Source organism: Chinchilla lanigera, unplaced genomic scaffold (genome assembly GCF_000276665.1).
Source record: "Chinchilla lanigera isolate Chin_1 unplaced genomic scaffold, ChiLan1.0 scaffold00050, whole genome shotgun sequence".
Classification (NCBI taxonomy): domain Eukaryota; kingdom Metazoa; phylum Chordata; class Mammalia; order Rodentia; family Chinchillidae; genus Chinchilla; species Chinchilla lanigera.
The window spans coordinates 15,572,290-15,581,981 of NW_004955451.1; the positions used below are offsets into that span (position 1 = coordinate 15,572,290).

General features: G+C 44.6%; 1 protein-coding gene across 1 annotated transcript in view; it reads right to left on the minus strand.

Moving 5' to 3' along the window:
* LOC102024636 (keratin-associated protein 4-3-like) overlaps positions 1–9,692 on the minus strand; it is a 31,471-nt gene that overhangs the window by 935 nt on the left and 20,844 nt on the right. The gene's annotated exons all lie outside the window — the stretch shown is intronic.

The following is a 9,692-nucleotide window of genomic DNA, read 5'->3' on the forward strand; positions in this document are numbered from 1 at the left end:
GGCGGCTGGAGGTTCTGGGTGGGTTTGCGAGATGGAGGTGTCTGAGAGGTTTGGAAGCCTGCCTGCCCCTGGCCCCTTTTATACCCTGCTGAGCAGCTGTTGTCACCACAAGCAGCACTCTTCCCTGTTGTTTGTGTTAATAAACAGGCAATTAGCTAATTCGTTAAGTGTATTCTCCTGACAAAATTTTCCTAGCAGATGCAAAGCATCATTTCCTTTCCTGATGTGTTGGGGTTCATCATACATCATTCTTCCTCAACTTCGAGATTTTCTTTCTTGCTTCTGCCTCTTGGTACCCTATTATTCTAAAGTCTCAATTTGCATAGCACATGTTTCCTTCTCATGAACAATGATGATTCTTATACAGTCGTAATTCCTTCTGTGGACAGAGAAGATTGAAACATAATGATGGTCTAATGACTGCTTTCTGATGAGTCATGTTGGCAGGGAAGGTGTGCACGTGGAACACAGACTCCTGCCGTAAGAACAGGGCTCCTAGGATGTGTCAGCTCGCCACTACATCGTGGTTTCTCGGTCTTTGGATGGGATTCCCAGAACCCTTCTATGTTGCTCGGCTCTGAAAAGGCACTGCACTCTCTCATTCACCAAGATTCAAGTTGTTGACCAGATCTCACTGTTTACGTTTTGTAAACACACACACACACACACACACACACACACACACACACACACACACACACAAAATCAGGGAGAACAAGGAAGAAATATAGATAACAGAGATGTAGATCAAAGGCATCAGCTCACACTTGTTCACAGTGGGGATGGAGTGAGCAGAAAGTGTGCAAAAGTGGTCTCCAATGACGGGGTGAGTGCAGTCACTAATACTGAGGAAGCTGCTCAGCTGTCACTGGGGCCCCTTTGAGTTTAGAAACAAGCAGATAAGAATCGCCGGTGTCTCTAAGATGACGACACCTTACATGCCTTCATTCCACGTATTCAGTGACCAAGGCCCTGGGCACTATTTTCCTCCTATGAATTTACTTGGCAAATACTTGATTCATTTGTTCTTCTTTGACAGATTTATGTCTGTAAATCTGGAAAACGTGAAAGACTTACACCATCACATGATGTAGGCAGGAAGACTTTCAGTGGGCTTGTTGTGCAAGAGAGAAAAAAATATAGAGATATGGAAGAAAGATTTCTTTTTAATTTTTTGGGAGAAGTTTGTATATAAATTTAAGGAAAGCAGAAGAACTCTCTCCCCACCCCTGCAAAGGCAGGCTGTGTTTTCATCACTGTCCCGTTGCCGTGTGCCCCAGCCCCAGCCAGCAGCCCTCGCTGGCTCAGAGTGGACTCAGCTGAGGAGCGGAGAAGAGGCAGTGCCTGGCGGCTGACCACACAGTTCTGATTTACGTGGGCTGGAGCAGGCCCTGGGGTTGGAAGCTTTCACATCTCCTCAGGCTCTCTTGCAGGCAAGGAAGCCTAAGCCTCACCTCTGCATCTGAGGTGTGCATGTACCTGCGTCAGTCCCAAACAAGACCAGTCAAAGCAATGAAATATTGCTGGCACCCGTGTAACAAAGAAAATTACCCCGAACAGGAAACCCCCACCTTCGCAGCCTGAAACACTGACATTTTCTTTACTATTTTGTATCACTAATGGCAAACCCAGCAGCCCGCAAAGATGACAATTGCCCCTACATGAAGCGCAGTGGGAAGTCACTACGGACAGCACGCAGAACTGTCTTAGAGAGCAGCCTCTACCTCGGGACGTGCTTCACTCCGTGTCCTCCTCCCCAAACGCTCCCAGAGTGCACAGAAGCAAAATTGATGATTGTCACCTGGACAATGCCCACAAATCCCCTAAACTCTTCCTAAACTACGCTCCTTCCATCATACAGACTCGTATTGGCAGTCCAATAGTTTATTAAATATTTCTTTTCCTTTTAAACTGGACGTGCTTTGTCTTTCTAGAATGCCCTGAAATAGAACTGAGTTAAGCAAGCTCCAGGGAAGTTTGAATGAATGGATTCAAGTGACCCTTGCAAACACCACTCAGGGACTGTGTTCTGTGTCTGCCAGTAACCTGGACACATGATAGAATAACCTTTAAAGAAAGGCATGCGAAACGAAAGGCTTTTCCTGTCAGGTACCACTTATATTAATGCAGACTCACATTTTTAATAAAACCTGGTGTGTATTTTATCTGTAGCTAAACGGTACTACCATGAGGTGAATCACGATGTAATAATAACACAGTCTAAAAGAGAGCCGCCATAACCATCTCTAATTGATAGGACAATTAACATATTTTCTATTAAATTATGTTGTTGTGCAACACAAATCAAGTTTTATTTACATATTTAGGAGCTATATGTGTACTTGTGTGTTTGTATACTGCGTAGACTGTACAGCAGTACCTCGGTTCGTGAATGAAACACGCAGCACAACTTTGCTTCTGATCAAGAACCCGCATCAGGTTATAACATGACTGCAGCCGCGTCTCCCACACAAACACGAACGCGGCCCTCTTCCCCAGAATCGTGGAGCGAATTAAGTTCGGGAACCAAGGTACCACTGTATTATGGAAGCAGGATCTTGGCCACAGCATATTAACATAGTTTTTGGTGTGGGATTTATAGACACTAAACTGGTGAGTGCAGCTGTTAAAATAAAGCATACAAGCAGAAACAGATGCAGTTTGCATGCAACCAAGAGTAGCATGAATTCATGGGCCCAGTGCTGTGGGCATTCCTTTCCTCTTCCTCATAATGTAGCCCCAAAAGATGTAGATCTTCTGCACCTTCAGCACAGCACCATGATAACCAAGATGTTGGTGACATCCAGACCTGGTGAAACAGAAATGTGACTGATGTGGGTACCTCAGTAACATACGTGTACTCCAGAGGATGGACCAGAAAGGTGACAAAGATGGCGGGGGCCGCTACGTGGTACTATGTTTAAGAGTCCAGCCTGGAGAGCACCTCTCTGTCCTCGGTGGAGAACCTCACCTGCCAGCAAGAGACCGACAGGGAGGGGCCAGGAAGTTACCATCCCTGTGGACATCAGCTAGTTGCTTGTTTCCTGCTGGAGCAGGATTTACATTTACACTGCGTTTCTGTCTGGGTAAGGGTCTCCGTTTTCAGCAGGCAGGGTCTCAGTCAGCACCCTTGTACGGAGTGCAGGAGTCAGTGGTATTTCTTCGCAAACTTAATTCTTCCCACCATTCCGGTCGCAAACTGAATAGGCTGCAAACCGAATCAAATTTCCCCATGAGGTCAGCATGGAGACAACAGTATGCAATATAACAACCGCTGCTGAATTCCTACCATCTGTTTAGTGAAGCTCTGTGGCATTTCTAATGGTTGTTTATTATTTTTTATTCTCTTACATGGTTTGATCAATCTTGCGTTCTTACATCTGGTGATCTGAGCAACTTTACTGAAGAAAACAATACGTAATATAACAACCAGTTAATTCCTATCGTTTTGTCCTGAAACCCTGTATCATTTTTATTGTTCTTGCTCTGGTTTTTGTCTGGGTTGTTGTTATTTTGTTATTGTTTTTTGTTCTCTTTAAAATAAAAAACATTGAACCTAACCACTGAATTTGACTCACTTGGCAACCAATTCAGTTTGAGGCCAAAATCATGAAAGGAATTAAGTTCACGAACCAAGCCACCACTGAGCTTGCTCTCGCCCCTGGGTTCCTGTGTAACAGCTCCTGTGGTCAACAGCCCTCGAATACAGCAAAGGAGGTGGGGCACCTGCCCTGAGGCTGGGGGCGCACTGTCCTGCCTCCCACGGTGCCACTCTGGAGGAGACGCACAGTGTGATGTCACCACCTCCTTCCAAATTTGTAATTTGTATTTGTCCGTGTTCGCAGGACATAATGATTGCACTCATTGTGAGGACTGGGCATATGTATGGGACATGTTCACATTCTTTATTTTTCCCTTCCTCTCCGCTCCTTTGTAAAAAAATTTGGCAGTACCAGATTCATTTATTTATTTTATGAGTCATTCATATTTTATGAATATTCATTTATTCATTTATTTATGTTATTTTATGATTAATATTCATTTTTAAAATTCATATATTTATTTTATATGTCAAGTTGAGTATTACGAACACATTAACAACCAGACTAACAGGCAAAAAAAGCACATAAAACACATAAGACAGTTACTCTGAATCGTTTTAGACACATTGTCCATGTTCTATTTCAGTAACTTTTTTCTCCCTTCTTTCCTATTGTTTGTCTTTTATTTTGCCCTTCATGTATATATATTGGACTCCTTACCATGCATTATTTAGTTTGTGCACCTGTTTTACTTCACTTAACATTACGATCTCAAGGTACATCCATTTTCCTACAAATGACTTGAGTCTATCCTTCTTTGTGGCAGAGTAGTACACTCCATTGAATATAAGTACTACATTTTCTTTTCCTTTTTTAATGGTTTTTTTTTGAGACAGGGTCTCGTTATACAACCCATCTGGCATCAAACTCAAGGAGATCCTCCTGCCTCAGCCTCCCTGAGTGCTGGGATAGCAGGCAGGCGACAGTACACCTGGCTCTCAGTGTTGTTTAATTTATATTTCTGAAATGGCCAGTGATGTTGAATAGTTTTTCATGTACAGTATTTATTGACAGTTCATACTTTTTCATCTGAGAAGTAACTATTCGTTTAAATGCCCATTTTTGATTGGGTCTTTAAATATGAAGGGTCTAATATTTTTAGTTCTTTATGTATTGTAGATATTAGTTTTTTGTGTGAGGAGTAGCTGGTAAATTTTTTTCCCATTCTGTACGTTGTCTCTTCACTCTGTCAGTAGTTTCCCTTGTTGTGCAGAAACTTTTTAATTTGATGGGACCCCATTTGCTCATTCTTGTTATTTCCTGTGCAACCAGGGTTCTGTTTAGAAAATCTTGGCCTATACCTATGCTTTCAAGAGTGTTATTACCTATCTTGCCTTCCAGAAGCCTAAGTGTTTCTTCTTTAATATGTAAATCCTTGATCCATTTTGATTTTAGTTTAGTGCATGGTGAGATATATGTGCCCAGATATATGTGCCCAGATTCAATCTCTGGCATGTGGAAAGCCAGTTTTCCCAGCACCATTTGTTGAAGAGGTTATTTGACAGGGGGGAAGTAATTTCTTTTTTCTTTTAAAGAGAATAAAAAACAATAAAAATAACACAAAATTTCAAAACAAGATGATAGGAAATTAACAACAGTAGTTAGGGTGCATATGGTTATCTTCAAAGTAGTTGCTCAGATTACCAGATATAGGCGTGTAAAAGTGATCAAACAATATAGTCACTAACTGTTCCTTTCAGTAAACTAATAGAAGTTAGTAGTACAATTACCTTAGCTATCTCATGTGTGTGTGTGTGTGTGTGTGTGTGTATATATATATTTCCCTACCTTCCTTTCTCCTTTTCCCCATTCCAATTGTTCTTTCCTTTTGAGCAGTTTCTTTCCCTTTCACAATATCTATTGTACCTTTTGGATTTTATTAACTCTTTCTGTTTCTTACACTAGGGAGACAATACGATGTTTACACATGCAAAACTGATTTATTTCACTTATGAGTATGGTCTCTAGTTGCATCCATTTACCAATAAAAGCCTCGAGTTTATCTTTCTTTTAGTTGAGTAATACTCCATTGTATTAAAATACCACATCTTTTTTATCCATGCCTCAGTTGATGGGAATTTGGGTTGTGTCCAAGATCTAGCTATGACAAATTGTGCTGCTATAAACGTGGGTGCACATATGTTGCTGTGGTCTGATGTTTTTAATTCTTCTGGAAAAATACCCAGAAGGGGAATAGAAATCAGTGAAGAGATTATCTTTCCTTCATTGGAAGCGTTGGCCCTTTTGTCAAAGATAAGGTTGCCGAATAAGCCTGGAGTTGTTTCTGCTTCCTCTATTCTGTTCTATGGACCCACAAGTCTGGTTTTTTTCTCATCACTTTACTGTAGCTTTGCAGTATAATTTGAAGTCTGAGATCGTGATGCCCTCTGCCTTGCCCTTGTTGCTCAGAATTGCTTTTTCGACTCTAGGTCTCTTCTGGTTCCATATGAACTGCAGGATTGTTTTCTCTAGCTCCGTGGGAAAGGACTTCGGTATTTTCAGCAGATCTGTGCATCCATTTTGGAAGTGTGTTGCCACTACCTCTTGCAGCCACAGCCGAGGCAGCAGCTTGGGGATGGCGCCCTGTGAGGAAGGAGCTCAATTCTCAGGATGCCACCTACCCCTTAAACCAGTGGCTGTGACATGGGACTCTGTCCCCATATTCAGATACATAAATACAGAAAACCAAGGCATCCAGAGAAGAGTTGTCTCCACCACCTGTGCTCCCAGTGACCCGTCTGAGGAAACCTACACTGCCTCTGCACAGCTTTACTCAGTCTCTGTGGAAGTAGAGATGCTGGATCCAAAGGTGAGGAGACTCCAAGGGCATAGAAGGGCCCCAGTGGGAAGCAGGCTGTGGTCATCACGCTGTCACCCTGAGCTTGGCATGCCGGTGGAGACACAGGAAAAGAAAGGACCTAGTTCTCCTGCGACCCGGACTCATCTCCAAGGAAGAAGAGCTGCGCTGCACACTGGGCCAGGCGGAAAGTGCGTGCAGCACTCAGGGGACCCACTGGGTGTTCCTGGCATTTCTCATTCCATTTGTAACTGGAGATCAGCAAGTACAGCAGCTCTAGTCCAGTAAGGACATGGTGACGAGAGGCTCAGAACTGCAGAGACAAGACCTGGGAGACTAGCAGGAAAATCACCAAATCACCAGAACGCTACCCACTGACACTGTAAGGGAAAATTTTATGGGAACCAGCTGTCCTCCAGCTATAGATAAGCAGCATGAGACTGCCCAGAAGGTGTTAGGAGTTTCAGGAAATTATCTCCCATCCTGTCCTTGGGAAAAGAAACCACAAAGGAACATCTGTTGTTTACTCAGAGCAACCATCTTGCCTTTGACACTCCCTCATTCCTGAGTCTCCTCGCAAAACCCCCAAATGATTGTAAAAGTCAAATTGAACTAACCAGTGCTATCCGCTTCTGTAACTTCGCTTGCAAATGCCCGCCCTTTGTGGTTTTTGGGTTTAAAAGCCGGACTTAACCCCAGCTCGGCACTCTCTGTTCCTGCGCGTTCAGTGAGCCCCATGCATGCCTGGTGAATAAAATCCCCTTGCTTTTTGCATGAGAGAATGTCTCTTGGAGTCTTCCTTCACGCGACGAGTTTCTCAACCCTTACAACACCCCTTGGACAACTCTCTCTAGTAATTTGAGCTAAGCAGTAGGAGGGAAGCAAATGAGAGAAACAGGAGATTGGATGGGTGATGTGGTCCCTGCCCAGATCCCCTTCACACTCTGTGTCCCCTTGCAGAAGCTGCTATGAGTGCACGATACAGGTGGCTCACGGTGTGCAACTGCTCTGTCCTCCAGGTAATTGTCTACAGCGAGCCCTTCCCAGTCCTCATCTAGGCCCAGGAAGTTTCTGTTTGCAATCCCATGGAAAAGTTATTGGAATTCTAGCCAGTTAATTCCAATCTACCACTTCCAGTGCAACCAACTCATGGTGAGAATAAAGACCCTAAGGCATATTTGTAGTTGGGGGGGCCAAGGGGTCCTAAGTCCAGCTAGGATGATGGATAACCAGAACAAAGGCCTTGACCCAGGGCCAAACTAGGGTTCTATTAATTCATGAAGAAGAGAGTGGCTCGAAGATGAGTGACTGTGAGAGTGGCGGGAAGTAGGTGAGTGCTGTGAGCTGGGCCAGGTACGAGGCCTGGAATCACCTCTGCAAATGCAGAGAGAAGAATGTGCAGAAGAAATAATCTGCATAACACAATATGAGGTAGAATCTAATGTTTTGGTGTCGGTGCTTTATCCCTAATGTGTAACTTTTTATGGCCTGGGAAGTCATGGCCTTTTATCTCGAGGCTCGATCCCAGCTGACAGGGAGGAGCAGGGCTCTCCATTCTGCTCAGCTCACGTATGTGTTTTAGGAGCTAAAGGGGTGGGAGGGGTAACACTGTCCTGTCGCCTTACTTCAAAGACTACCATAAGCACCTCTGCTGAAGTGATTTGCATTACCTAAACCCAGCTGAAGGGATAAGGAAAAGTCCCAGCCAGCTCTGTACACATCAGTACATGGAAATAGGGTCAGGCTCAGCCAAAACGGAGACAGTTGCTCTTCTTTCAAGGAGAGTCCTCCAAATGGTCCTCCACAGTTGTCCTCAGCTATAGGTGCACTTCCTGTGGAGCTGCCATTCTGACTGCATCCTCTTCTCCTGCGCAGGGTGGACTGCAGCTAGTGGTCATGAAGTAGGAGCACACACCTCAGCCTCCTCACCTCTAAGGCAGGTCTGAGACCTGACACTCGAACTCCTGAGCATCAGGTGATGTAGAATGTACTGAAAGTGCATCTTGTCTCTGCTTCTCTTACCTCAGCAAGTTCCTCCAGATTTCTCCTGAAAGGATTTATTTATTTATCTTTCTTGCAAAAATTCCTTCTAGTGTTTTGTTTGTACTTAACCCAACTAGACACACAGACCTCAGCAAAACATAACCTGACGCACAGCCTCCTTCAGCACACAGGTTAGGGTGGCAGCCCTGGAATACAGCCTGCTTTAGGAGGAGAGTGGCCGACACGGTATTGCTCACTACACCTCAGATCCAGCGGTGTAAGGGGAAAAAGCATTCAAAATAAGAGGTCTAAAACTAGCCATTCAAAAGAATTAAAAACTTGGAAAGAAGCAGGAGATGCCCTCATTTCTTGAACAGTAGACCCAAGAGTGGAGCCCAACATGAGAACAAGGCCCATTGTGTGAGGATGTGTTGACGCCACTGAGATGGGGAACACGGGTGTCTCAGAAAGAGCTCCCTTGGCAGCAGCCCCATATGCCAGGGTTTGAGAAAAAGTAGTTCATTTGGGAAATGATCAAAGGGAGTGCAGTAGGGAACTTGGGAAATGAAGGAAGGTAGGAAAGGAACCCAGTTAGAGTGACAAAAAGAGCAGAACATCCTTGGAGGCGGTGGGGGGTCATCCCACCAAGGACCTCCAGAAGACTGGAATGCCACACTGCGTCCCTTCATGCCCCACCCCCTGTCCCCACCCCCCCTTCACCCTTCCTCCAGGGCAAGTGAGCAAGAGCACCTGCTCCTCACCTCCCTTGCCCTGAGTGAGCTGTGCTCCCAGAGCTTTGCTCTCCGGCCCAGCACTTGCTCTTCACCCAGGGGATGTCCTCAGCCTGGGAGTGGCAGGCACACTCCCTGAAAAGCATCTTCCTGTGTGAGAATGAAGAGTGTGGAGGGAATTCACGTACTTGTCTGAAATTGATAAACACGTAAGGACAATGACTCCAGAAGGAAAAATAAGGAGATGTGGTGCCTTTATAGAGGTATGCCTTCAGAATCCACATTTATTTAAGATATGAGAATAGTTCCAGGTGAGAAAATAAGGCCAAGAACAAATATTTCCATGGGGATCACAGGGTATTTCACAGAGTTTAGAGAAAGATTAAATTTATGGTCATTTGGAAGAGAATAATGGCGGGGGGCTAATGTGTGGAATCCAAAACCAATCCCAGGCAGAACTGAGGTTTGCTAATTGGCTCCTCATAACTCAGCTTCCCAATGGACTACGTCAGGGCTGACTAGTGATGAACCACTACAGTGGGCAGGGAGAGCGCTCAGCAGCAAGAAGCGCTAGAGCAG